Below are 26,764 nucleotides of genomic sequence, written 5' to 3' on the forward strand. Positions count from 1 at the left end.
ATGAAATGACCAGTCTATATGTTGTATGGTTAGTGGTTGTAGTCTGATATATTAGCGTGGAGAAACCACGTAGAATGTAGAAAGCAAAGTTTGTAGTTGGGTCGGTGATAAGCATTACGCGCGATGTGAGTGTTTGCAATGAAACGATGACCAAGCAAATGCACAACAAAACACAAGTGTAGAATAGTGTAGAGCAACAAATTACGTATAAGTCACTGTATTTTGCTATCAAAACTTTTCGTAATGATAACGATCACCGAAGACTAGTCAAAATGACAAAAATCGGCTTTGATCGATGTAGTTTACACGGGTAAAATTTAATCATATGGAGGAGCGATTAAAATACACGTCCGACAACGACAAGGAATCAGTTGTTTAAATAAAGTCATATTTTGGAAAAGTTTCATGCAGATAGCTTTAAAACTGATAGACGGACATGGTAGGATCGACTCTCCTTGTGATGCTCATCAAAACTATATATATTTAATAGGGCCTGAGATGTCTCGTTCACTGCGATGTAAACATCTGTCTGAAATTTTAATACTCTCTGTAAGGGAATACATAATTGAGTTAATGCGTGGAAAGCAGCGGAGAGCAGTGAAGAACAGCAGAGAGCAGCAAGGGCAAGTTTACTATTATACTGTGCTCGCACTTAATCAGTTGTTTAAATAAGTTATATTTTGGAAAAGTTTCATGCAGATAGCTTTAAAACTGATAGACGGACATGATAGGATCGACTCTCCTTGTGATGCTCATCAAAACTATATATATTTAATTGGGTCGGAGATGTCTCGTTCACTGCGATATAAACATCTGACTGAAATTTTAATACTCTCTGTAAGGGCATAAATAATTGAGTTAATGCGTGAAAAGTAGCGGAGAGCAGTGAAGAACACCAGAAAGCAGCAAAGGGCAAGTTTACTATTTACTTCTATACTGTGCTCGCACTTAATTTGTGTGTGTAATTTGCACTGAGAAATTTGTCTATGTAGGTGTGCCGACAGCCATGTAAAACTGCTCGTGTATTCTGGTCTACATAAGATATGTTAGTTGTTGCGGGGATGTAGAACAGCTCGTTCTTTCCTTGTAGTGCTGTCAATGCAGTACGGCAGATGTTAAATATTTATTTAAAATTGGTTTGCCGAGTAAAGGGTATTTAATAGTCGGACACTTATATACTATCTGGAATATACAGACATTTTTTGGAAAAGTTTCATGCAGATAGCTTTAAAACTGAGAGGCTAGTTTGCGTAGAAACAGACGGGCGGACAGACGGGCGGACAGACGGATTTTATTCTTTTTTGAATGTCCAAAAAGTCTGCTAATGTGTGCCAATGTGAAGAGCAAAACTATTTATAATAAAAAAAATATGTTCTTTTGCACAAAAAAAACTAAGCCTTGTTTCTAAACAATTCTTAAATAGCCTATCAGAAATATTTGGAGTTGAAGGTGTTTTTGTTTGATAAATCCTATTGGACATTTCAAAGAAACTATTCATGTTTACTTGTTGTTGGATTTTTTGTGGTTCCAATATTTATTTCAAGTTACTAAGAAATAAAGAAACAAATTTTGCTTTATGTTGACGATTGTCGTATGGAATTACATTATGACCCTAATTCTCACTTCAAAGTAGTTTATATAAAATAGTATATAGAGTATAGATATAGGGTATTCGTATACAAATGGAGCAACGGCTCTTAGGCCGGTAAAATTATATTAACAAGAGTATAAAAAGGGGTGTGCAGTCTCACCAAATACATATAGATCTGTAGAATTATGAGTCAGTTAAATGCTGACGGCTATGCCGTACTTACGCACGATCCAACAATGTCCTCAGGCCAGATAACTGTTGAAGTGTTGCTGTATGGCTTTATAAATTTAGAAACGAACACATAAAATGTAATATTTTACACTACAATATGCAACGCAAGTCTCGACTGTGTCAATGTGGAGACTATCATGCGGTGTGAGGGGGCAAAAAATTGCGATCACCCATGCGCGGTTATTGTTTCTACGATGCGCAGGTGGAAAATACTGTCAGCAAACAGAAACTTTCTGCGTTACACGTGGAAACCCCAATCCTGTGGCTGGAAACGCAGACGACGGCAGGCCACAAGCAAAGAAGTCGCTCTGCTAGAAATTAACTTCTCACGAGTTCCAGGAATGTGTTTAAGGTTATGAAATACGCTGTATGCTGTTTTAAGGTTGCAATAAATAATCTTTTGCCAAATGAACAGAACCAACACCACAAGATTAGGGAAAATTGTTTTAATAATTCGCCAACTGGAAATGGTATCTGATCGTTGGGATGAACACTGATTTGATACTTTTTGCTAGGTCGCAGCAAGCTTCCAGAAGTAGCTTGCGAAAAGCCCAGAAAATGGTATTTTGCATTTTCTGATATTTTTGGGATAATTTGAGAGGATTAGACCTTGACTAAATTAAAGTGCTGAGACCAATGTTGCCAGATTATTTATTTATTTTACTGCTAACAAAATAAGTTTTAATAAAGAAGTTTAAATAAAATAAACAAAATGAACTGACTCCTACAGCCACTGTTTTGATTTTTAGTCCCTGCGACGAGCAATAAAAACTGATAAAGGTATCAGTGGGTATTACCAAATTTCCTTGGCATGGAACAGGACATATATAGATTGACCAAGTTTTTTCTTTACTTGAGCTTTGGATCCCATTAGTTTTGCATTAAAATTATATGCTGCTTTGCCTAAAGCTAAATTTCTTTTGATCACCTCCTGTCCTACTTGAAAAGATCGGGGTCTTGTTTGCAGGTTATATGTATTTTGGCTTACCTCGTAGGTTAATGTTAGAACGGATTTCCTGAAGATCGTCAGTTTTTCAAAGATTGACGTCACTCTCGGTTATTAAGCCAAGCCAATCAAATGTGGACCTAAGACAACCTGGTAGGGAGACATACCAATAGACTGATAAATTGAGTTCCTAAGTGAGCAGTTGATGCTACTGAGGAATACGTCCCATGAGCGCTCATCTGAGCGTTTGATTGCGGAGCATAAGCAACTGTGAACATATGGCGAAAGCCATATATTAAAAGAAAGTCGGAGAAGTCACGGCTTTTAAACCAAGTGCCGTTGTCACTCACGACTGTTTCAGGCACACCAAAGCAAGTAAATATTTTATCTCGTAGTATGCTGATGGTGATCCGGGATAATCAATATTCCTATCTTGCCAGATTTAGAACGTGAAAATGGGACAATAAAATCGAGGTAAAGCCTTAAGACATTTAACCTTTCTACAATTAGCCGATGAGGGTTGATAAAGAGCAGCACTGACTACGATTTGGCGCAACGGACCGGGTACAAACAATTTTTCAGCATTCATCTTGTGAAGTGTCAGAAGTATTGCGAAATTAGGCTCGGTAAAAAATAAAATTTTCGACCATTTGAAAACCAGGTAGATTCGAAGACGAGAATTTATTCTGAGGGCAGAATATTCCTCTGACTGGAATGCATCTGAAGTTTAAGATCAATCAAGGGTGAACTTCGATATCTATTGCCGTAACTTCGTCAGCATTTTTAAACGATCGGGACAGTGCATCGCTACGATATTTTCTCCTTACGATTTTAAAGCAGTAACCTTGAAGTTAAATGGCCCATCTGGCCAATTTGCAGCTTAGATCAGATTGATTCATACATCAATGCAAACTAGTATGTTACCTAACACTTTGAAAGAATGTCCACCAATATATTATACATCCTGAACTTTTTAAATGGCAGGACTACAGTCATGCACTCAAGTTCTGTTAGTTTTTAGTTCCGTTGAGCCTACGCTATTGAACGCTATTGTTCGTTTATATCCAGAGTCGTCACATTGGGCTAGAGCAGCACCAACTGCATATAATGAGGCATCGCACCGTATGATAAACATTTGTTCATAGTTGGGATGAACGAGACAAGGTGCCGAACATAATATCGCCTTAACATTCTTAAAATCCTCTTGAGCCTAATCGTTCCACTGAAAAGACACGTCATAACTCTGTAATGTGAAAGATGGCTAAATGAATCGTTGGTACCAACCAGTCATCCCAAGAATTCCTTTCAACTGTTTTTGAGTTCTGTTAACTGGGAAATCACTTACATCGCTGAACTTATTAGGGTTCACTTGATGTGTGCCTTAAACATACAAGGTAACCTAGATAGTCAACACTTTTTAGACAGAACTGACTTTTCTTGTCGTTTATTGTCAATCCAGCTTTACACATTTGGGTGGCTACTTCGGACAGATGCAGAAGATGATCTTTGAAATTATTTGACAACATCAATAAGTCATCAAGTTAAACCAGCACATGGGTCTTCAGGTGGTAAATAATAATAAATGCCCATTAAACGACACATAGCTTGTGGAGCGTTGGTTAACCCAAAAGGCATTCTATTAAATTGCTAAAGCGGACGATTCGAAACAGTGATAGCTGTTTTTGCGAAAGATTTTTGATCCAAACAAATTTTCCAGAAGGCATCCTTGAAGTCAATTTTGGTACCTGACCAGACTTTATATTCAAAGTAACTGGAGAAGACCAAGGCGACGAAGGAGCTTTTTCTATAACATCCATCTCAATTATGCGGCTTTTTTCTTTGCTGGCGATAAGGAACCGAACCTTTGCTTAATGGGATTTGCATTAGATGTGTCGATGTTGTGCTCAACTAGTTTGGTCAAGCCTATGCCCTTATTTTCGAACTATGGGAAGAAGTCGCTAATTTTTTGCAGTTTGGTTTTTTCTATGTTGGATGAACAGAAAAAAACGAGTCCTCTTCCGGTTTGAGATTGATTTCATTGATTGAAAAGGATTGTTTGATGGAAATTCCCAAAGTTACCCAGAAATCCATACAGCATATCACGCTCCGCTGAATGGAAGATAAAATTAATAATTCAAATTTTAAATCGGTGGAGTTGTATGTTAAGGGGATATAGATTGTGCCAGCTACGGATTGTATTTGGCATCTGAGGAACGAGCTATGCCTCTGAATTCATTAAATGGTTTCTCGTTTATTAACAAGATTCTTTTGGCACTAAACTTTGTGATCCACATTCGTTTCTTCTTTAGACTGATCTTTAGAATCATCTTCGTGAAGAATTGTGTTAAGGAAACGTTTAATCTGATTCAGACCGAGTGTTACAATAAATTCTTCGTGTCGATGACACTCCGTACGCAAAGTTGCCAAATTTGGTGTATCAAGTATCAAGTGATTCAAGTTTTAAAGATTATGGCGCACTTCACCAGCTATATTACTATAATGCATAGGTTCTCGAAGTGAATCAGCAATGAAGAGCATTGCCTCCAAGAACTCATCAAAACTTTCATTAGAACCCTTTTGCGACGACGCATGAAGCTTTCGATCTCGCGGTCTGATCTCTGGTCTTAATATCTTTCCTTTAAAAACCTACATAGTTCGTTCCAACTCAAGTTATCCACTCCAAGGTAAAGCCGGAGCCTCGAAAAACAAATTAGTGTACTAGGAAAGCGAATTGAATTTAAGGCATTGAGAAGTGAGGAAATTAACACGGTGTATAATGCCCTCGACTGCAATATCGTTAGCTGAGCCACTGAACTTGATTCGCCAATTTGAAACCACTTTTAAAATGCTATCGGTTTGATCCATCGAAACTTCGCTGCGATTCCCATTAGCACCTGTCGATTTTTTAATCTGTTGATTGTTTCGATCTTGGTTGTTGTTACGGAAATATGCTCGGGTCAAATTATTTCGCATTTCACGATGCGATGGCTTGTAACGCATTTTAAGCTTTAAGCTTTTTTTAAGCTATCTTACGGTAAAGTAAAAAAAAAATTTAGGAAACGATTTAAGCAATCATAGAAGCAGTATGAGAAACAAAATATTTGTAGGAGATAGGGGGTCTGGTTCGTCTGCCATTATGGAATTCTATTTTCTTCAGCCCAGCGAGTCGCAATGACTTCTCTGCACAGGCGTCTGTTCAGTTTCGCAGGCTTTCTTGAACTGCCTTTATCACGACCTCGTGATACTTAGTTTCACTTAAGATTGGCACTAAACTTCATTTCTCATTAATTTCTAGTACATCACTTGACCTCTTTTCTTATGATACTTGACTCAAATTTCAACACAAATTTTTTTCACTTTTCGTGTCTTCAAATGTTAGTTTGGCGGGACACCCTTTCACAATTTCTCTTAGAGTACAAGCTCTCTTCCGCAAAAACTCAACAATTTGGAAATCAACATTACAATCCATGAGACATTAGCTTAGCAGGATAACCTTTTACATCATTAAGAGTACAAGCTCTCTTCCGCTCAAGCTCAATCGTCTGGCTACCAATTCTCAAATCATCAAATGTTAGTTCAGCAGGCTATTCACTTTAAAAGTAGAGTACACCGCTCTCTTCTGCATAAACTCAACCATTTGGATACCAATTTTCTCATACCACAGTCTGACCATAACCAAAACTTAAACTTAGTCCTTGTATGTGATTCCACCTGTGCCTCTCTTAGGTCTTATTGATTTGTCTCTCTCGACATCGCCAAACTCTTCAATCAACTTAATAGCCTCCCGCTCATCAGGTAGACTGCGTATCATGTGGATACTTATACATCCGCTTTGTAGTTAATGACTTTAACAAATATCGATCACCATCAAGCAATTCTATAATAACAAATGGTCCTTTAAATTTTGGATCTAATTTAGTTTGGTGTCGCTCTTTACTTTTCAATAAAACATGATCGCCAACCTTATGTTTTACAACTCGGGCATGCTTCTTATCAACTCGTTCTTTCTCATACATGGTATTCTCATCAATGTTGTTTTTAGCATTTTCTCTAGCTTTCTCGAGATCTATTCGCATGTCTTCATTGATGGTTAACATTCCCATTGGCCTCGCCTCTTTCCCTATCAACAATTCCAAAGCACTATGTTTAGTCACTCGGTTTGTTCTACCTGCCCATTTGCTCTGCTGGCACCTGTCGCTATCACATGTAAATCTATTTTATTCGTGGAACAAAACTTAAGAAACTCGCTACTTGTGAAGCATCTTCCCTAGTCAGCTATAATCTTGCTGGGAACACCAAATATCGATATCGCGGACTTCACAGACTGTATGCAACTTGCAGTATCTAAATTCCCTGTATGGTACAAGTAGACAATCTTTGTGAATGCGTCGATTTGAACAATGATTTATTCATTCTCGTCCTTTTTTCCACTTAATTTACCACTTATGTCGATATGTAAAGTATGCCACGGTATCTCGACTTTGGGTATGGGGTGCAATTCTAATTGTGTTTTACCTCACGCTGATTTTGACAATTTACAGGTCACGCAATTTTCAACAAACTTTCTTACATATTTCGACATGTTCTCAAACCAGTACTGCTCGTAGACATTATGTAGAGTTTTTTGCCAGCCCAAATGCATTATAGCATTGAATGTGGTTATTAACAGACCATCTGAACGGCCTCGGAACAACGAGTAAACATCGAGTCTTGCCATTTCTTTGAATATTGCGATGCAACAAACTTTTCCTTATTTCGTAGGTGTTTGCTAGCTCTTTCGTCACTATTCAATTCGGTCATAATTCTGGATATATTTTTATCACGCTGCTGTTCAGATACAAGCCAGTTGTGAGTGATAGTTGCCAAGTCAACTCGTACTTCCACAACTTTGCTTGCATTTGCCTGCGCAACAACTTCGACGGTATTTCTTGATAAGCAATCAACTTGAGCCATTTGGCTCCCCTTTCTGTACTCTACCTGAAATTGGAAGGGCTGCGGGGTTAATACTGCTTTTTCACGACTCGCTCTGATGGAATTACAATCGGTGTAAACGGTGAATTTTCTGCCGCTTAGGTAATGCCGGAAGCGTTTGATACCATTATACACCGCCAATGTTTCGAGCTCGTAGGAGTGGTATTTGGATTCTGCCAACGTGGTGCATTTGCTGTAGTATTCGACTACCCTACGCTTGTGTATTAACATAGCGCCATACCCATTAGCGCTTGCATCCGTGTGCTTCATTACTTCTGAAATCTAGGTTCGAATTGGCTGAAATAGGATGATAATCCTATAAACTGTCTAATCTGTGTGACTGAAGCTGGTTTAGGTAGTTGAGTTTGTGCTTGGATTTTTCGAGGGTTGGGTTTTAGCTCATCGTCCTTGATTAGAAAACCTAAGTATTCTATCTCTGTGTGCAGAAACTGACATTTCTTTACATTGAAAGAAAACCCCGACTTTGATAACACGCTCAACACTGCCTCTAACCTTTCGAATGCTTCATCTGTGGAATTTGATACAATTAGAACATCATCGATATAGACTACTGCATATGTATTGACTAAATCCCCCAAGGCTCGAACTATGGCGCGCTGAAAGACCGATGAGGCGTTCTTCAGTCCAAACGGCATTGCTAGAAATTCGTATTGACTCCTCGGAGTCACGAATGCAGTTCTTTCAACGGAATCGGGGTGAAAAGGCACCTGGTAAAAGCCACTGGCTATGTCTAAGCTAGAAAAATATTTTCCACCTCGCAGGCGATCAATCTGGTCTGCGATTAATGGTAAGGGGTACGTATCTGACACAGTGTTAGCGTTTAATTCACGATGCATAGTCTGTCACGCCCGTCTTTCTTTTTGACTAGTAACTTTGGGCTAGCGAACGGAGAACTGCTAGGTCGTATTACATTTGCTTCTAACATTTGCTGAATTTTGTCCCTAACTATCTGCTTCTCGTTTTCGCTAAGGCGATACGGTCGCTTTTTTACCATTTTGTTTCTATCCAACAAACGGATTTCCAATGAACCTGTAGTCACACGCCTACTTGGGATACCATCTATGAAGAACATGGAATATTTGGTCAATATGTCGTTTAGCTTTGACTTATCACTATCAATTAAATCTATATTAACATTATTTTTATAGTCAATCTTATTTAATGTGTTATCGTCAATTACCGATAATACCGTTTGAGTTCTATAAATATCAAATTTATTACTTTCTGACATTACTCCAAATCCAAGTTGAAAAATGTCTTGTCCAATTATCATATCATATTTGAGACACTTATTATCTACTACGTGGAACAACAAATCGAAATTAAATTCTGAAATTTGTACGGTAGACAGAATTTGCATGGTGCTCTTGACAATATTGTCGCCAATGCCTCTTAGAACTACCAAATTATGACATCTTTTGCCGCGTAGCTTCTCGCTTGTTGTTTCTTTTACCAACGAGCATTCGGAACCCGAATCAAAGAAAAATGGAAACCACTCACCCAATTGTATTGCTGTTCCGTTAGGCTGAAGAATCGCGCATGTGTCCACTCTTCTCTCGCTGCTTTTACTCGCTTCTGCTGGTTCCTTCGTGCACACTGACGCGATGTGTCCAACGTTGTCGCATTTAAAACATGTCACAGTTGATCTCTCTTCATCGTCGTTAATTTGCCGTTGCCATGGCCTGCTCTTGTCTCGTTCCTCTCTACTGCTTTCCTCCTGCGACACTCTATTGCTTTGTGCCCCAGCTTTTCGCAACTATGGCATCTAATCGGCGTTTGCATTTTAAACCTCTTTTTCTCGGGGCCCATGTCCATTCCAGAGAATTATGAATTTCTGACGAACGTATGCGCTTTGAGTTGTTGTTGTAGCTCCGCTCTTGTCTTTATGTTTGTTGTAAACACTAAGCGCTGCAGTCTGGAATCAATTTGCGTTGCATGTGCCAGAACCAACGATATAGCAATTTCTTCGTGTGTCATCGCTTTCCACTTGGTTAATAAAGATGTAACCATTCGGCTGGAGTACACTGAGAGGCATTCGTTGGGGCTTGGGCGTCCATTCTGTTTAGCAATAATGCCGCCGGCGTCTCGATGCCTTCATAGCGCTCCAAGAACAATTCCTTGAATTGCGCCCAGCTCATTCCGGCGAAGCATATTTGTGATAGCCACTGCGATGCACTACCGAGCAACGATTTGCTGAGCGTCATTACTTGCGGATGTTCACATAGAATCATGCTAGCCGTTTTGCACCATGCTGCTGCGTCGGCGTCAGCAGCTTTGGGGTTGAACGTTGGTAGCACTGCCGAGACAGGGCGCGTGGCGTCTCAATGCCTTCATAGCGCTCCATTAACAATTCCTTGAATTGCGCCCAGCTCCTTCCGGCGAAGCATTTTTGTGATAGCCACTGCGATGCACTACCGAGCAACGATTTGCTGAGCGTCATTACTTGCGGATGTTCACATATAATCATGCTAGCCGTTTTGCACCATGCTGCTGCGTCGGCGTCAGCAGCTTTGGGGTTGAACGTTGGTAGCACTGCCGAGACAGGGCGCGTGCTAGGCGCGTGCTAGGCGCCGGCGTGTATTGTGCTGCTTTCAAAAGTTCCGTAATCACTCTATTTTGCGATTCCAGAAGCGTCCGCCAGCTGTACTCCGATTTGTCTTGTAGGGGTGCTGATCCCACTTCTGATGTAGGAGATAGGGGGTCTGGTTTGTCTGCCATTATGGAATTTTATTTTCTTCAGCGCAGCGAGACGCAATGATTTCTCTGCACGGGCGTCTGTTCAGTTTCGTAGGCTTTCTTGAACTGTCTTCCTCTCGCTCATTATTCTCTACCTCTCATTGCGCCACGCTCAGCAGTGAATTCGCTCTCCTTCCCCACCGCGCTCTTATTCAAAAGCTTCTCTCTTCCTTATTTTTATTTAACTTCGTTTATTCAATACACTCAGAGACTTACAAATAAAATTTCTTCATTGCATTTCAAATTAATCTCCGACATATACAATAGACGATATAATTATATACAATATAGTTGTGCGATATAATTATTACGATATGAGGTATGCAATATGCTTTACGATAAATGTTATCAAACTGAAAGATATAAGAAATATATAAAGTGCTTATCCTGGGAAGTAAAGCAGCAGTATGTTGTTTTGTTTGATAGGTTGAACTATTTACTGAAAATTAAGGCGGATTTAACCATAAAATTTATGTTTTGAGGTCTTGCCAAATAAAAAAGGAACTAGACATATCTCTTCATCTAGAGCAGTTCTCGATTTTACATGGAAAAAAAGATGAGGTCGAAATCTGACACCCGGTATAGAACGGACCTAATATCAGAACTATTATTTCATGGTAATAAAAAATTCGAATTTAAATGTTTTTAACTATACTGTTCGGCTAGGACCAAACTGATACAAAAACATGTTTTTTAAGTATAGCATTTAGCTCTTTCTACATTTTTGACCGGCTTGCTCAATAAGAGTGGTTGTGGGCTTATGTTAAGAGATAACGAGATGTTTTACAGAACTAACATTATTAGACAGAGAAACGAGAACGGGAGAAAGCCCAAGATAACAAGCTAAAAAGCTAAAATCGGAGAAAACAGTGCACCTATCGAATATTGAGGATTAGATGTTATTGGCCTCGATCTTCACCCACCCTACTTGTGAAATCTAATTGGAGTCAACCCATTTACAACCACTGCGATACCCGAAGGTGCCTTCAAAAATATTACCAATTTGGTCATCTTAAACATCATTTACTTCCGCGAAATTAAATTCGGGTTCATGTTGCGTAAATATTATAGTTCCTATTAATATGTTCTTAAATAAAGTTGATGGGCTTCTTATTAAAAATTCACGGCTCTTAGGCCAGATATGTTACCTCACAAAAAAGATATAAGTATGGAATTATGTGTCAAGAATGCACACCAAGTTTTACACTATAATATCTAATATATCTAACTAAACTACGCACGCATGAGCGTGTCTTCTTCTCGAATCATCAGCGAAAACGCGGAGGCAGTCGCGAAATTTTGTGAGGCTTTCTGCCTGCAGCAGAGGGAGTGACAGGATACTGTTTTAAAATGTATGCGGTGACTACTCCTTCTGTATGAATATCGAAGACGGTAACGCAGCGTTTTGAAGCGTGTGGTGACTGCTCATGCACGCTGACAGAGGCTAGGATGGTGACGCAACGTTTCGATGAGAGTAAAATCTCCCCCTGACTCCTGCACGTAGAGCGAGGACGTGGTAAGTCGTGTAGAAGGTCGAGGTTGGTAATGCAGCGTTTCGTTGTATGTAACGCCAGTCCTGGCTGTGATGGTGAAGAAGATTAATCAAGCTGGCAGAGCCTTCTGATGTATGCAGCTCAAAACCCGGCTGTGTACAAATTGAGGATTATGACGCAGCATTCCAATGTACATATGTGACGGGTGAGGGGCAAAGAAATTGCGATCACCTGTACGCGGTTATTGTTCTAATTGTTACTTCTCACGAGTTCCAGGAATATGTTTGTGGTTAGGAAATACGAGTGTGACGCTGAATGCTATTTTGAGGGAGCATTAAATAACTTTTTGCCAGCTTACCACCAAAAGATTAAGCGCAATACTAGTTTTAATAATTCGGCTACTCTTTTTGGAAATGGTATTTGATCGTTGGGATGAACACTAATATATTATAATATCTCTTTTTAAACAACTTTGAGGAGCAAATTAACTGGGTCTCAGCAAGCTTCCAGAAATAAAGTTCGGAAAAAGACAACTCAAGTGGGGACGTCGCTTGCGAAAAATCCACAAAATTTTATTTTGAAATTTCTGTTATTTTTAAGATAATTTAAAAGGATCAGTACTTGACTAAATTAAGGTGCTGAGACCAATGTTGCCAGATTATTTATTTATCTTACAGCTAACAAAAAAAGTGTAAATACATTTTGGGGGCGTGGCAACCAACTCCTTGAACAAAACATTTCCTATTTTTTCGTGGGTTACAATGATATAGCCCCTTAAAGAGCTTATTAACACTTCTTAAAAAATTAATTTTATTTTAAAAATGGGTTTTGATTTCCTTGGTCATATTACTGAAAATCAGAAGATTGGTCCAACACGAAAGAAGATTGAAGTTGTGTCCCAATTTAAAGAAGTTGAAATGGGGCTATTGCCATTATTTTCAGGCCTCCTTACTGACCTGATCAAGAACAACACCAAAATCTGTATCAGTCCCAAATCTGTAAGAGTCCGTGAGCCTGAAGAAGCTATTGACCGCAACTCCAGCTCTGGGTTTCTACAATCAGAATCTCAAGATTTGACTAAGGTATATCGTAAGGCATTCATCTCAAAACGATATAAGAAGTTAGTCAGCGACGCTGACTTTGTGTTGGTACCGAAAGACATGAAAAGACAAATACTAAAAGAGCTCATTGAAGGGTCATTTTGCATCGAAGAAAATTAAGGATCTGATTTGGACAGAAGACTACACTCCAAATCTCGAGGAAAAGTACAGAAAGTTATAGATTGGTGCATCTTGTGTTTACTCTGCAATCGCAAGAGGGGCAAACAGGAGGAATCCTGTGGACAAAGGAAATATCCGTTAGACTCAATCTACAAAGAGTACAATCATATCTTAGCAGTCATAGACTCGTTTACAAAGTTCTGCTGGTTGTACTCGACAAAGTAGACTTCTTCGAACGACATTGCTGAAAAACTTTGTAACTAGAGTGCAGGTTTAGAAAACCTTACGATCATCACTTTGAATAGGTGCTCCGAATTCAATTAATCTTAAAGAATGGCGACGAGGAAAACATTATACTCATATAGACGACCACATGATTTGCTTGCGTAAACGGGCAATTCGAGATATTGAACGTTACCATGATTTCTTTCCTCTAAACCACAAACCCCAAAAAGTTTCCCCATTTTACAGGATGTCACAAAACAGATAAAAAGTGAACTCGATAGACACTCTTAAACACCAGATTACTTTTTGTACAAACCTGTTTTCCTAAGACTCTTTGATTCTCAAACTCTAACAAAGTGTGTTTCGGCGTTATATGTATGTGTTTTAACGAAATGCTTAATTTTTCTGTGAACCCAAAACGTTTAAGAAAGTTTATTATTATTTGAATTTCGACGTTGACATAAATAGCTCCTTTTGAGGCCTCTGTAGACTAAAACTAACTTGCCATTTCATTATTAAAAGCTTGGAATGACCCAGCTCTTCGATTCACATATTGGTGTATATATAAAAAAACAAATTATTAAAATAACGCAAAGGCATAAGATAAATATGATGTTTAGGTAATGACTAAATCATATATAAACTACATATATATTACATCCGAGAACGACAAAAAAATGGTGAAGAAATAGTCTTCAAATGTTTCCTAACAATGATGTCACAGAAGAAGGCGATGATGACAAACATTAAGGTTTAATAGACAAGCTGGATCTCATGCAGTTTCTGAGTATACAACGTATGCGTTGGGCAGCGTTTATACTCAATTGTGTGTGTATAATGTCAATATGTAATGAGAAATCAGTTAAAAATAAGTTCTTGTCAGCATAATATATGAAATAACTCACTATCAAACTTCAATAAAATTAATATTACCAAGGCGCATGTTATTGATTTATTGATTTATAGTTAGCAATGAACTGCTAACTTACACATATATGCTAAAAATAAATATAACTTAAGCTTATTAAATATTATATGATTCAAGAAAAGCATAAATATTTGATGATATCCGATCAATAGAATTTTCCAAAGATAGTGCAGGATATACTGCATTATAGTTTGAACAAAGCACCCGAAAGGGCTCATGAAGGGCAAAGTTGGATCTACACATTGGCAAGTGAATAGGGCGAAAAGTACGAGTAAATCTTGAGGAAACAGCGATGTTAATATAGCTTAGGAGGAGGCCAAAATTTTCCTCACCTATGAGAAGCTTAAGCAAAAAAATTACTCCGCTGCACATTCCACGATGTTTTAAAGACTTTAGATCAATTAACATTAACCTTGAAGAGTAAGGTGGCAAAAGCCTCACCGGGTCCCAATTCAGCTGTCGGAGAGCAAATAATAAAAATTGCTTTTGGATTGACTCGATTAATTTTTGTTGATCAATATATTGAGGGCTCCAAACACATGCGCAGTATTCCAAAATGGGGCGAACCATGGAAATGTAAAGAGACTTTGTTGTATACGGGTCGTCAAACTCCTTGGCCCAACGTTTTATGAAGGCTAAAACACCCTAAGCTTTATCAATGATGACAGAAATATGGCTTTTGAAACATAACTTGTTATCAAATAGGACATCTAGATCAGTTACTTGCGAAATGTTCTAAAGTAGAGTTTCCAAGATGGTAAGAGTGTATGTGGGCTGTAGTCCGGTAAAAGGACATACATTTGCATATAGTGTGGTTAAGAAGCAACAAATTGTTGGATCACCAAAATTGTAATTGATCAATGTCCGACTGTAGGCGAAGGTATGACATTTGATCAGAGAATGATAGGCAAATTTTTACGTCGTCCGCATACATTAGAGTAGATGCAAATGACACTACTTTTGGAAGATCATTAATAAAAAGAACGAAAAGTAGTGGCCCCAGATGACTTCCTTGGGGGACACCAGAAAAAGTATTTACGACGGAGGAAAGTTTATTATTGAGGAGAACGCGTTGAGTTCTGTTTGAATGATAGGCTGAAATCCAGTTAAGTAAATAAGGTGGAAAACCAAGAAGAGATAGTTTATGAAGGAGAAGGCTATGGCTCACTGAATCAAATGCCTAGTTGAAGTCAGTAAAAATAACGTCAGTTTGGCATTTATTTAGGAAAATACGGGGAATGAGAGTAGAAAATTCGAGAAGTTTAGTAGTGGTCGACCGTTGTTTTACAAGCCATGCTGTGCGGGAGAGATGATAGAGGCACACATATGTTGAAGTTGACAAGTGAACAGCTGTTCAAAAAGCTTAGGTATGGCAGAAAGGTTGGCTATACCACGATAATTTTCGACATCGGACCTTGAGCATTTTTTATGAATTGGAATAGTAAATTTTCGGAAACTCTGAAGATAATAAAGATAAGTTAAATAGAAAAGTGATTGGCCAAGACAGAGCTTCGGCACGTTTCCAGCGACAGAAGGGCTTTAAGAACAATGCTAACTTCAAATTGAGGAAAAAAAATATTATTGATGCAGGGCATATCATAAGGGTAGGGAGTGGAAATGAGATAGGATTGTAGGGAGTAGGTTGACTGAAAAAAGTTTGCAAAAAGATTAGAAATGTCTAAAGATGATGATTCAGTTCGGGGGGGGGGTTGTATAAATACATAGTTGAGGGATACGCATTTGATTTTCTTTTGGAGTTTACAAAGGAGTAAAAACTTTTCGGATCATTACGAATGTTATCTCTACATTGAGCGATGTAGCATTCATAACAAAGTTTAGAGGCATTAAAGAACAGCACCCGGGTCGTGACATAATTGGAAAAATCCACCGCAGAATTGGATTTTAAGTATTTTTTATACAACCTCGATTTTTTATTTTTGAGGTAAGACAAGTGCCAATTGAACCATGCGGACTTAGATGAGTTACTTACCGATACCACGGGAATGAAGAGATTTAATGACGACTGCAATGTCAAATTAAAGGATGACACTGCAGTTTCTAGGTCATTACATGATTTTAAGAAGGACCAATCGATAGCACTCAAATGCTGGTGTAAACCAACAAAATTGGCATTGCGGAAACATTTTACGCGTAAGGCCGCCTTAGGCAGAGTTTTTGCAACGATCTCAACATTCAACAACAGGGTTGGATGATAGGGGAGAGAAAAGGGAGGGCTTCTGAGGACATTATATACATAGAGTGTCGTTATTAACAAATATTAAGTCAAGAAGTCTATCCATATGTTTAAAGTTTTTCTGGCCCAGAGACAAGTCCGTCAGGCCGTCGATAAAGTCGTGCTGGCTTTCGGCAAAAAGGAGATGGGAGTCTAATGAATAGATCCAAGACACGTTAGATATGTCAAAATCTCCCATTATAATTAGATGGTCCTCATCGGCAATAGAAGAGGATACTTATTGAATGGTAGACAGGTGCATTAAATAGAGAGAAGTATCAGATCTAGGAGGAATTTAAGAGCAAATTATATAAATAATAATGTTATTGATATTAACTTTAACTGCAACGAATTCAATGGAAAGAGGGTTTTTAAAAGGAAAAATCTACGATGAAAGTGAGTTGTGAACTGCAATTAACACGCCACCGCCCAGGGAGATGCGGTCAGTTCTAAAGATAACAAACTTATCAACGAATAATTCTTGATCGGAAACCGAAGAGTTTAGCCATGTTTCAGTTAAAGCAATGACGTCGGCGTCGGTGGAAAGACTATCAGAAGTCGCCTCGCTGTTCCTTTGACGGTTACTTCTCGGAACACCACTTAAAGGGACATTAGTGCGTCTAGGAGCCGCAGATGTAGGAGCAGAGTTGGTAGCAACAGGAGCCAGTTGTAATCCAAGAGAGGCCATGTTTTCTTCCGGTAGAACATTACCAAGTGATTCCGTAGCCAATGATGCACGCGAGGGACCAGAAGAAGGTCCACAAGGGGTAGAGTGAGCCAGTGGCAGAGACGGTGTTAAGTAGTTCGGCGAAAGGTCCATATTATTAGCATTAGTTGGCGTCGAGATGGATGGTAAATCATAAACAGGAAGTTGAAGATTATTTTTTTGGGATTTTTCTTTTCGGTGACTCGCTAAGAATCTTAAGTCCGAGAAACTGAGATTCCACTGCCAGGAACTCGTCATTCATAGCATCCGTATCAGCCTCTAGCGTAAGCGAGAAATGTTCGGCAACAGCTGCAAGCGCTTAGCAGCAGCGGAGTAGATACCGTATAGACGTTGAAGCAGCAGCGGTGTGAAGAGCGGTCAGATGTAAGCGTTGAACAGCAGAGCAGTAGCAGAGCAGAGAGCGTGTGGGCGTTGAAGAGCAGCAGCAGCGGTACAGAGAGCGGTCGGATGTAAGCGTTGAGCAACCGATCGAAACAAGTGCAACGAATGGAGCTTCGTGTAAATGAACGCGGAGAGCACTAAGAGCGCAGTGTCACTAACAGCACCTAACTTTAGGATTAGCGGTAAACGCTGAACAAGCAGAGCAATAAGAAAAATAGTCTATTGGTAGCTTGTTTTAATTTAAATAAACCGTCATTAACTTTTAATGTCTATATGTAATACGTATTTATGTAGGTTGTAGGGTTACTGATAATACAACTGAGCTAGGCAAAATACGTAAAACTCCGGAAGAACACAGTGTGAAAGAGGAGCGTCGAATTACACGTCCGATTAGATGAAAGTTTCTGCGCGCAATTGATGTAAAATATACAAATAATAACTAATCTTGTTGACCCCACAAGGTGGAATTCCAATTATTCTTTTAAAATTATTTAATTTGAAAAAGTTTATTTCGCGTTACTCAAAAAGCAAAAGGGTTTACTGTTTTCCTTGAAAAGCATGTAGCAGATAGAAGAATGCATTTCCGACCCTTTCCTGATCCGGATCAGGATCAAATCCGAGCTGATCTAGCAATGCCCATCTGTCTGCCCGTTGTATGAAAGTCAAGATATCGCAAACTATAAAAGCCAGAAATTTGGAATTTTACAACAACAATAAATCGAAACAAAACAAAAACAATTACAAGGCGATAAAAAGCTAAGCCCGGAGTAATTGACAACATCTGGTACTAATACGGACTCTTTGACAATTTTGGAAGCACTAATCTTATCTTACTTAGCACGAAATGTATGTAGCATTTTGTTTCGTGTGTATTTTGAACTTAACCGTCCGTTCCTTTTCTGGTCCGTCTTATTTCACCTCTCGCAATCTTGTTTTGAGCAACCCCCTGAGGTCTGCGCCTAACAATCATTGCTTGGTGTCGTAAGGGCCACTTGTTTGTACTGACCATGGTGCATCCACGTCCAAATGAAAACCATTATTAATGTTTTAAATTGTCAATAATATTCTAATATAATTTGGCTATTCCCCAAAACGACTGAATCACTGAATCGTTCAATTTCGGTCAGCTAATGTCCGGATGTTCAAGAACTAGAAGGTCTTTTAGAATTTTAGCAGTTAATAAATCCATTGGCTAATGAATCGCTAAAATCCTTTTTTATTGATTAATTGCAAGTTTATTTCAATTAAATAAGGAAGCATTACTTGCTTGTAGGTTACTTATAGCTATAAGGAACTGATTTAGTTATCGCTACGAATATCGTGCGGCTAGCTCAGAAGATGTATGTGCTTACATAAACGTGACCGCCAATTGACCAGTAAGAATGCACAGAAAGTTCGAGTATATAAACGGGACCTTTATTTGCCGACTTGACCCACGGCCTAGGGTTGATGGGTAGCTCTAATGCCTTCTTCGCCGGCCCCGTCTGAGCACTCACCTTTCCAAGATGATGCTCCGGATGGCTCCGGCGTTGATCAACTCGCTCTGGGTTGATTCCGCTTTTACAGGTTCCGCTCGGGGTGCTCGTGGTTCGTTCTACTGCCGTTGGCACGGCGGCTATCAAGGCTTAAGATTGCTTCACCGTTCCCAGACTAGAGTAAACAGTCACTGTGCTCTCAAGGCGTACTCCTTTCGCAACCGCAGCCTTCCTTTGTCCCAGCCGGTCGCATCAAACGCCTGCTTAGTTCTTGCCTGACGGTTCAGGCGTACTCAAGAAGCCACCAACGTAGTCCCTGAGACAAATGCTGGTTCTAGACGAACGCTTCCACCCTATCCTTTTGACGTGGACTTGAAGACTTGCATTTCTCGATGTTCTCGCTTCGCTCCCTGGTACGATGTCCTGGCTCTGCTTTTTGCTTGCTCCTTGCCCCTTCCGAACCCAGGCACAGTGGTCGCTCTTGTATAATTTAATATTCCCTAGTTTCGGTTTTAATATTATTGACATCGGACAACTAAATCATAAGGCTTTCATTGATACGATTGGCATTCCGAAGGAAATAATAAGCTATTATTTTAAAGAAAATAATATAAACGCAACATAACACAAAAATAACAACAAACAACAAACAGCAAGCACGTCTTCTTTTTAAAATTGAGGTTATGTTACCTTTTCGTATATTTGCAAGCCGTTCGGCAACTTTCGGAACTGGAATTAAACATTCTTATATTCTTAAAATGCTTAATATTAGACAAAAAGATTTGTTTGTGCCAAAGAATGCCATTACAATTAAAACTCTAACATACATACATATACTACATATACTTTTTGTTGTAAATTGTAAGTTAATACCTTTTTTTATAATATTTAGTACCTTCATAGCACTATAACTTGTTTTTAATAAGCTTAAAGCATTTTTTAAGGAAAGCTTCCCTTGCACGTTGCTCACGCTGAAATACCCAATGAATATCATGCTCTCTCTTTCGATGCTATTCTTGAAGAGGACAGATAGAGCGAAACAAAAAGATGAGTGGTTCTTCGGTCACTACGTTCAGCTGACCCTTCCTGTACGCTATTTAAAAGTCGTACTGCTGCAGTTTCAGGGCCCAATCCTTTTTGAAGGACTTTCGATGCTTATGTTTAACCATTTTAATGCCCTGTGGTCATTTTGAAATGGTATCCTTCTAGGTATGGTTTCAGCTTCCTGATTGCCCACACGATTGCCAAGCACTCCTTTTCTATGGTGGAGCTGTTCATTTCCGCCCCGGCTTGAATATGATATGACCTTTTCGCCGTTCTCTGTTTCTTGCGTTAGGATTGCCCCTACACCAGAATAGCTGGCGTCTGTTTTCTCGAAATCTAGGCATGCCAGTACGGGGTTTCTCACTAGTCTTGCCTTTACTTCCTCAAAGGCCTATTGGTGCTCTGCCTGCCATGCCCACTTCGTTTCTTTGAACAGAAGTGAGTGGCTTTACAATCCGGCAAAAGTCTGACACGAAGCGTCTGTACCAAGAATCTACGTGTAGATATTGACGTAGTTCCCGGACGGTTGAGTGTTGCTCCAGTTCGACTATGGCTGCTACCTTTTCTGGATCTGAGCCGATCCCTTGGTTTCTAACACGGTGACCCAGGTACAGCAGTTCGCTTCTAAGGAATTGACACTTCTCGGGATTTATCCTAAAGTTAGTCTGCTAAAAGACCTCGAAAGTGTTCTCAGATTCCGTCAGTGTTCCTCTAGTGTGTGTCCGATCACGATGATTTCGTCTTGGTAAGCAAATGCGTGTGGTGAAATTTTTTGGTCAGATAACCTTATTAAGTGCTCTCTAGAAGGTTGCCGACTCAAAGTGTAATTCGAACGGCATTACCTTCCACTGGAAAAGTCCCTTTCCTGACACCGTGAATGTTGTGAATTGCCAGCTACTTTCTTTAAGGGGGAATCTGCTAGTAGCCATCATTTAAATCCAAGCTACTTATATATCTTGCTTCTCTGAGTTGGTTGGTCCAGTTTGAAGTTTATTCTAGACGCATACCGAAGTTTTTTAACGACTTGGCATTGATCTGTACGAACTTCTAGAGTGCTCTATGCATCCTATTTGTAGAAACTCGTCGACTTTTGCATTGATTTCCCCTTCCACTTTCGAGTTCTTTCGTCTGTCATGGTGATTTGGTGCTTGGCTGTTTTGGATGTTCCCTGCATTGTTCAAAATTCCGCGAGCTCGCTATCCAAAAATTTCTCAATGCCGTTTTTGTCAGTTGTGTGTTGGATCACCGCCACTGACAACTTCTCCTTGAGCCATCCCTTATGTCCGGCACGTTTATTGCCGAAGTCATTCTCTACCTCGAGCTGTGGCATCTGCCATCTGCCAACCTAACTTGCCGTCTCTTCCTTGAAATTCTTCCTCCTCAAGCCAGTTTATACGCGAGCTCCTCGCTTATAAAGCGACGAGTATCCGAGCGGTTCTTTCATAGTCTACATGTCGACTATAAAGTCTTCAAATGACTCTCTGAAACACAGTTCCACCTGGTCTGCGAGCTTTGAGAAAAATCCCCTCGGTAGGAAATACGTATGAAACTCTCGCTGAACTCTGTCCATGTTTTCCAGTGTTTATTTTCGGAAATACATAATTTTAACGCTTTGCCTTGCAGCAATTCTGGCATTGCTCGGGGAATCATGTTCAGGTTCAGCCCATAGGTGTTTGCTGACCATTTTGCTTGGCGACTTTGGCGTAGTCTAGTCTTCTGTTTTGTCTTGCCACTGGTACTTCCTGCCTCCTTCATGCTCTCCACGCCCAAACTTGCATTAAGCTGTTCTGCGTCTGGGCTCAGCAATTTTACTGTTGGGTCTGCGATTTTTGCCATACTCTGGTCTTCCTGGGTTTTTGTGACGTATTCAGAGAGGGCTTTCCGTATGTCTCGCGACTTGCCTTCCAGGGTAATACTCAGCTTGGCAGCCACCCTCGGGAAATCCTCTTTCTTAAGGAGATAAGTCCATTCTTTTCCCATTTCTGTTTTATGCTGATTCTTACTGTCATAACAATCACGTTTTGGGTGCCAGAACTGATTTTTTTAGTTTCCGGGGCTAGCTCCGAAGATGTATGTGCTTGTCCCACCAAATTTATATAAACGCCCATTGTCAAGTATGAACGCACAGAAAGTTCGGGTATACACAGGGATCTTTATTCGCCGTACTGACCCTCTGCCTGGTGATGAAAGTAACTTGTGGGTAACTCTATAACCCCCTGTCCCTTGCTCTGTCCCGGCCGGTCGCACCGAACGCCTGCTGAGTTCTTACCTAACGGTTGAGGCGTACGCCGGAACCCGCCAACGCAGTTCCTGAGACACACGCTAGGTTCTAGACGAACGCTTCCACCCTAGCCTTTTTGCCGTGGACTTGTAAAGTTGCAGTTCGCGATGTCCCCGCTCTGCTTCCTGGTACGACTTCATGGCTCTGCTTCTTGCCCTTTCCTGCAAGTCCAAGCGTAGCAGGGTCTTTGGCTCTCGGTATTCGGTCAGCTACCGCTTTTGGACTAAATTGGAAACTGCTGTGCTCTTAACACATGCGCCCTTCGAGACACCAGCCAATGTAACGCGTGTAACGGGCTATTCTCGCAGGACGATCAGGCGTACGCCTGACTTCGCCTATAAGATCTTTAAAGCAAAGCAGCTAGCTCTAGACAACTTCCCTTCCGAAGGACTCTTTTTGTGTAACTCCGCCTGACACGCCGGGCAATACGCCAAGCTCAAATCGAGACTGAAGTTGAGACAAAGCGCCTTGACTTAGTCGTGTGATGACGTAAGGACCTTAGCTACCAGTGTCTCTATTCGGAGACTTCAAACTTCTTGCTCCTTAATGACTCCGCACGGCTTCAATTGATTTTTACGTTGTTTTACTGATTTCTGGATGTCTCGACTGGCTCCGCTCTTTATTGGCGTAGCGCTTACGATTCGGTAAGCTGCCGTTCTGGGACTTTAGCGGTGAGCTGCTGTGCTTTTGACGCATACGCCTTTCGAGACACTAGCTGAACAAACCCGCGTCCTTCCGGGCTAGTCGCACCAGGACCTTGTACAATTCCTGCAGGACGGTCAGGCGTATGCCGGAGTTCGTCAATGCAGTCCTTGTAGGCAGGCAACTAGTTCAAGACAGCTAGTTCTTCGTCGAAGGACTCTCTTTGTTCAACCAACTCCGTACGGCTTGACTTGGTTCCTCACGTTGCTTCACTGGTTACTGGTTCACTTGATGACTGTTACTTGTTGACTTGGTATAAATTGACTGATCCACCTTCCTGCGCTCGGCCTGCTTATATGGTCCTCTGTTTACCGCTAGTTATCGACGTCTCCTTGCCTCCTAGTCCAAAGTCCACGGTTTTATCGTTTGGCCTTTCGCCCGAAGTCCGGTGCTGTCCCGTTACATCCTTTTCTTTTGACAAAAGCCAAGCCAAAAGCCACTGTGCGCAGACTTATACTTAATAGCTCTCTCGTTTAAGTTATTCATATAATCGATATTTTATTCGGATAAAACACCTTTGGTGTCAAAACTTTGCATAAACACTGAATCTATCTATAAAACGGAAAAGTCACCAATTTTAACCAACATATTAAACAAAAGAACTGTTTAAAGATATTTTTCAAAGCCGTTGTGTGTTTTGTTTCTGTCTGTGGGTTATACTTCTATCAAACATTGCACCGGTACCCACATACTAACACAGTTTAGTTTTCAAGTACACTCTTAAGATCCACACTTCAATAACTGTAAGCTAAATTTACACTGCAAAACAAAAATATTAACACGTTTCGAAAATATTTACCTGTTACAAAAAAAAAAAAAAAAAATGAGTACACAATGCCTGTTACTACGGCGCCGCCGACTAAGCCTACCCGTAACAATGTTGGGCTTACAAGTGAACGACTTTTGGACGCCCCTCGCCACAACTGTTGGAGCTCACGCACGTCGATCCGGTGATTAGAAAACGTCCGGGGGAAAAAAAGTCAACTGAGCTTGCAGCTTTTGGGTCTCAGATCAGACGCTTCAGTATACATCAATGAGCAGCTCTCCAAGGAGAATTACAAAATATTTAAAGAGGCAATGCAAATGAAGAAGCGTCGACTGCTCTCTGCTGTATTTACACGTCTCGGTCTTTTGCATTTTCGTTGCACTGGTAAAGAGGGCGTTCACTGCCGCGAGAGGAATGAAGAGCTTTCTTTGATGCACGCCGATCCTCTAATTACCTCTTCAAATGCTGCCATTACTCACGCTTCGGTGGGGAGAGAGACTACCTCATCTGCAGATGATAGCTTTCGCTCTTAATTACATTGAATTCACTCTCTTTGAATCTTGAGTTAAGATATTTATACCCTTGCAGAGGGTATTATAATTTCAGTCAGAAGTTTGCAACGCAGTGAAGGAGACATCTCCGACCCTATAAAGTATATATATTCTTGATCAGCATTACTAGGGGAGTCGATCTAGCCATGTCCGTCTGTCCTTCTGTCCGTCCGTCTGTCCGTCCGTTTCTACGCAAACTTGTCTCTCAGTTTTAAAGTTATCCGCATGAAACTTTCCAAAAAGTTGTCTTTCTATTGTAGGTAGTATATAAGTCGGAACGAGCCGGATCGGACGACTATAGCATATGGCTCCCATAGGAACAATCGGAAAAATAATTGAAAAAAAATTATAACTTTGGTGTTTTTTCTTTTTTTTTAGTTCTTCGAGATATAGTAATGGTTAAATATTTCAGAATTACGGTTTAAATTTCATCAAAATCGGACGACCATAGGAACAATCATAAAAAAAATAAAAAAAATTATAACTTTGGTGTTTTTTCATTTTTTTTTTAGTTCTTCGAGATATAGTAATGGTTAAATATTTCAGAATTACGGTTAAAATTTCATCAAAATCGGACGACTATAGCATATAGCTCCCATAGGAACAATCGTATAGTTGCCATAGGAACTATCGAATAATTAAGCTGCAAATCATTATAGCTTCAATGTTTTTAAACATACAGGCAAGTAAATCCTAATTTTAACGTTTTCAAGAGTATTTAGTTTAGTGAAATAGCTGCAAGGGTATATGAACTTCGGCTTGCCGAAGTTTGCTTGCTTTCTTGTTTTATTATTATTTAATATAAATTACCCTATTCAGTTCTTTGAAAACATTTTTAAAACTCTAAAAATTTAGCTTGCGCCCCTAATAAGCCTTAAATATCTAAACGTCGGGGTGAAACAGGTGGTTGTTTTGAATATTAACATAAAGTAAAGTCATCATGTAATTAAAAACCTTATTTATTAGCGCGTTACCGCTTACTTTAGATGGAAGCGATACCGTACTGACCTCTTTCATAAACAATTTAAGATGGCTAAAGAAGCCGTTACCAAGAAGATACGCTCAGCTAAAAAGGATCATCATTAAAACGAATTTTATCAACTGTCCCTCGATGAAACATAAATGGAAAGAATTGAATAGCTTAGGAATAAGTAAAGCTACACAAAAAACTGGTCAAACTGTCTTTTGTTGAAGAACTTAACCACAAGTTTTCATCCATCAATATACCTAAAGCTTCTTCTAACATGTACCTGAATTCCAGAACACTCTGATAATAGTTTAGATTCATGTGCGTAAGTCAATGTGATGGCCTTGCTTTTATTCTTAAAGTAAAGTCCAGTTCTATTGGTCTAGAAAATATTAGCCCAAAGTTTTTAAAAATATTAATAACCGTTCATTTTGCCATAAAACTGCTTCTTCTTCTTTTTCCGACGGTATGGAAAAGAGCAAAAAATAATTACGATACCAAAGGCCAACAATAACTATAGATCAATTTCCATCCTTCTTTTTCATTACAAAGTTTTTGAAAACCTTATGTGTGTACAGATTCAATATTTCCTAGAAAGCAACTTTTTACTGCACAATAAACAGTCAGGGCAAATCGACCAAAATGACGTTATTCTCCTGACTCTTCTTGAACATAGCAAGGCCTTCGTTTCTCTGAATCACAACATTCTTTGTATTGTCTAGGGAAAGCAACCGGGCGAGGATATGATGTGCTACGTAAACATTCCGATACAAAATTTTTCCTGCCAGTAGATTCAAAGCTCCTAATCGCCAAAGCCATCCTCGTTCCTACACTATTCTACGGTGTTGAAATATTTGTATCAGGTGTGATAAATAATAATAAAATTCTAATTATAATTCTAATAAAATTCTTGACCTAAATTTAAGCTCATGGATTAAATATAAATCAATAAATTACTTCTATAAAATTGTTACCAGCCACGAACCGATGTATCTAAGCAGTATCTATATCATAACGAACTAATAACTATAAATGCCCTCGCAGTCGATCTCTCTGCTCGGAGAGGCAGTTCTACGTCACTGCAATCCGCTTTTGGAACAGTCTACCATACGTACTTTAAGCGCAACTCTATTTAAAAATAAGTTAAAGAAATTTAAAAATTTATAAATATTATTAGAAAAATAAACATATACATTATTATAAAATTCAAAAACGGTTGTTTTTAGGTGTTCGGAATTTTGCGCGATTCCACAATTGTTGGAAATTTAATTTTAA

At 39.6% G+C, this 26,764-nt stretch overlaps 1 protein-coding gene across 1 annotated transcript in view; it reads right to left on the reverse strand.

Annotated features, from left to right (window-relative positions):
• LOC108140077 (leucyl-cystinyl aminopeptidase) overlaps window positions 1-26,764 on the reverse strand; it is a 93,117-nt gene that overhangs the window by 65,184 nt on the left and 1,169 nt on the right. The window lies entirely within an intron of this gene.

This window comes from Drosophila elegans, unplaced genomic scaffold (genome assembly GCF_018152505.1).
Source record: "Drosophila elegans isolate 14027-0461.03 unplaced genomic scaffold, ASM1815250v1 contig_208, whole genome shotgun sequence".
Lineage (NCBI taxonomy): Eukaryota > Metazoa > Arthropoda > Insecta > Diptera > Drosophilidae > Drosophila > Drosophila elegans.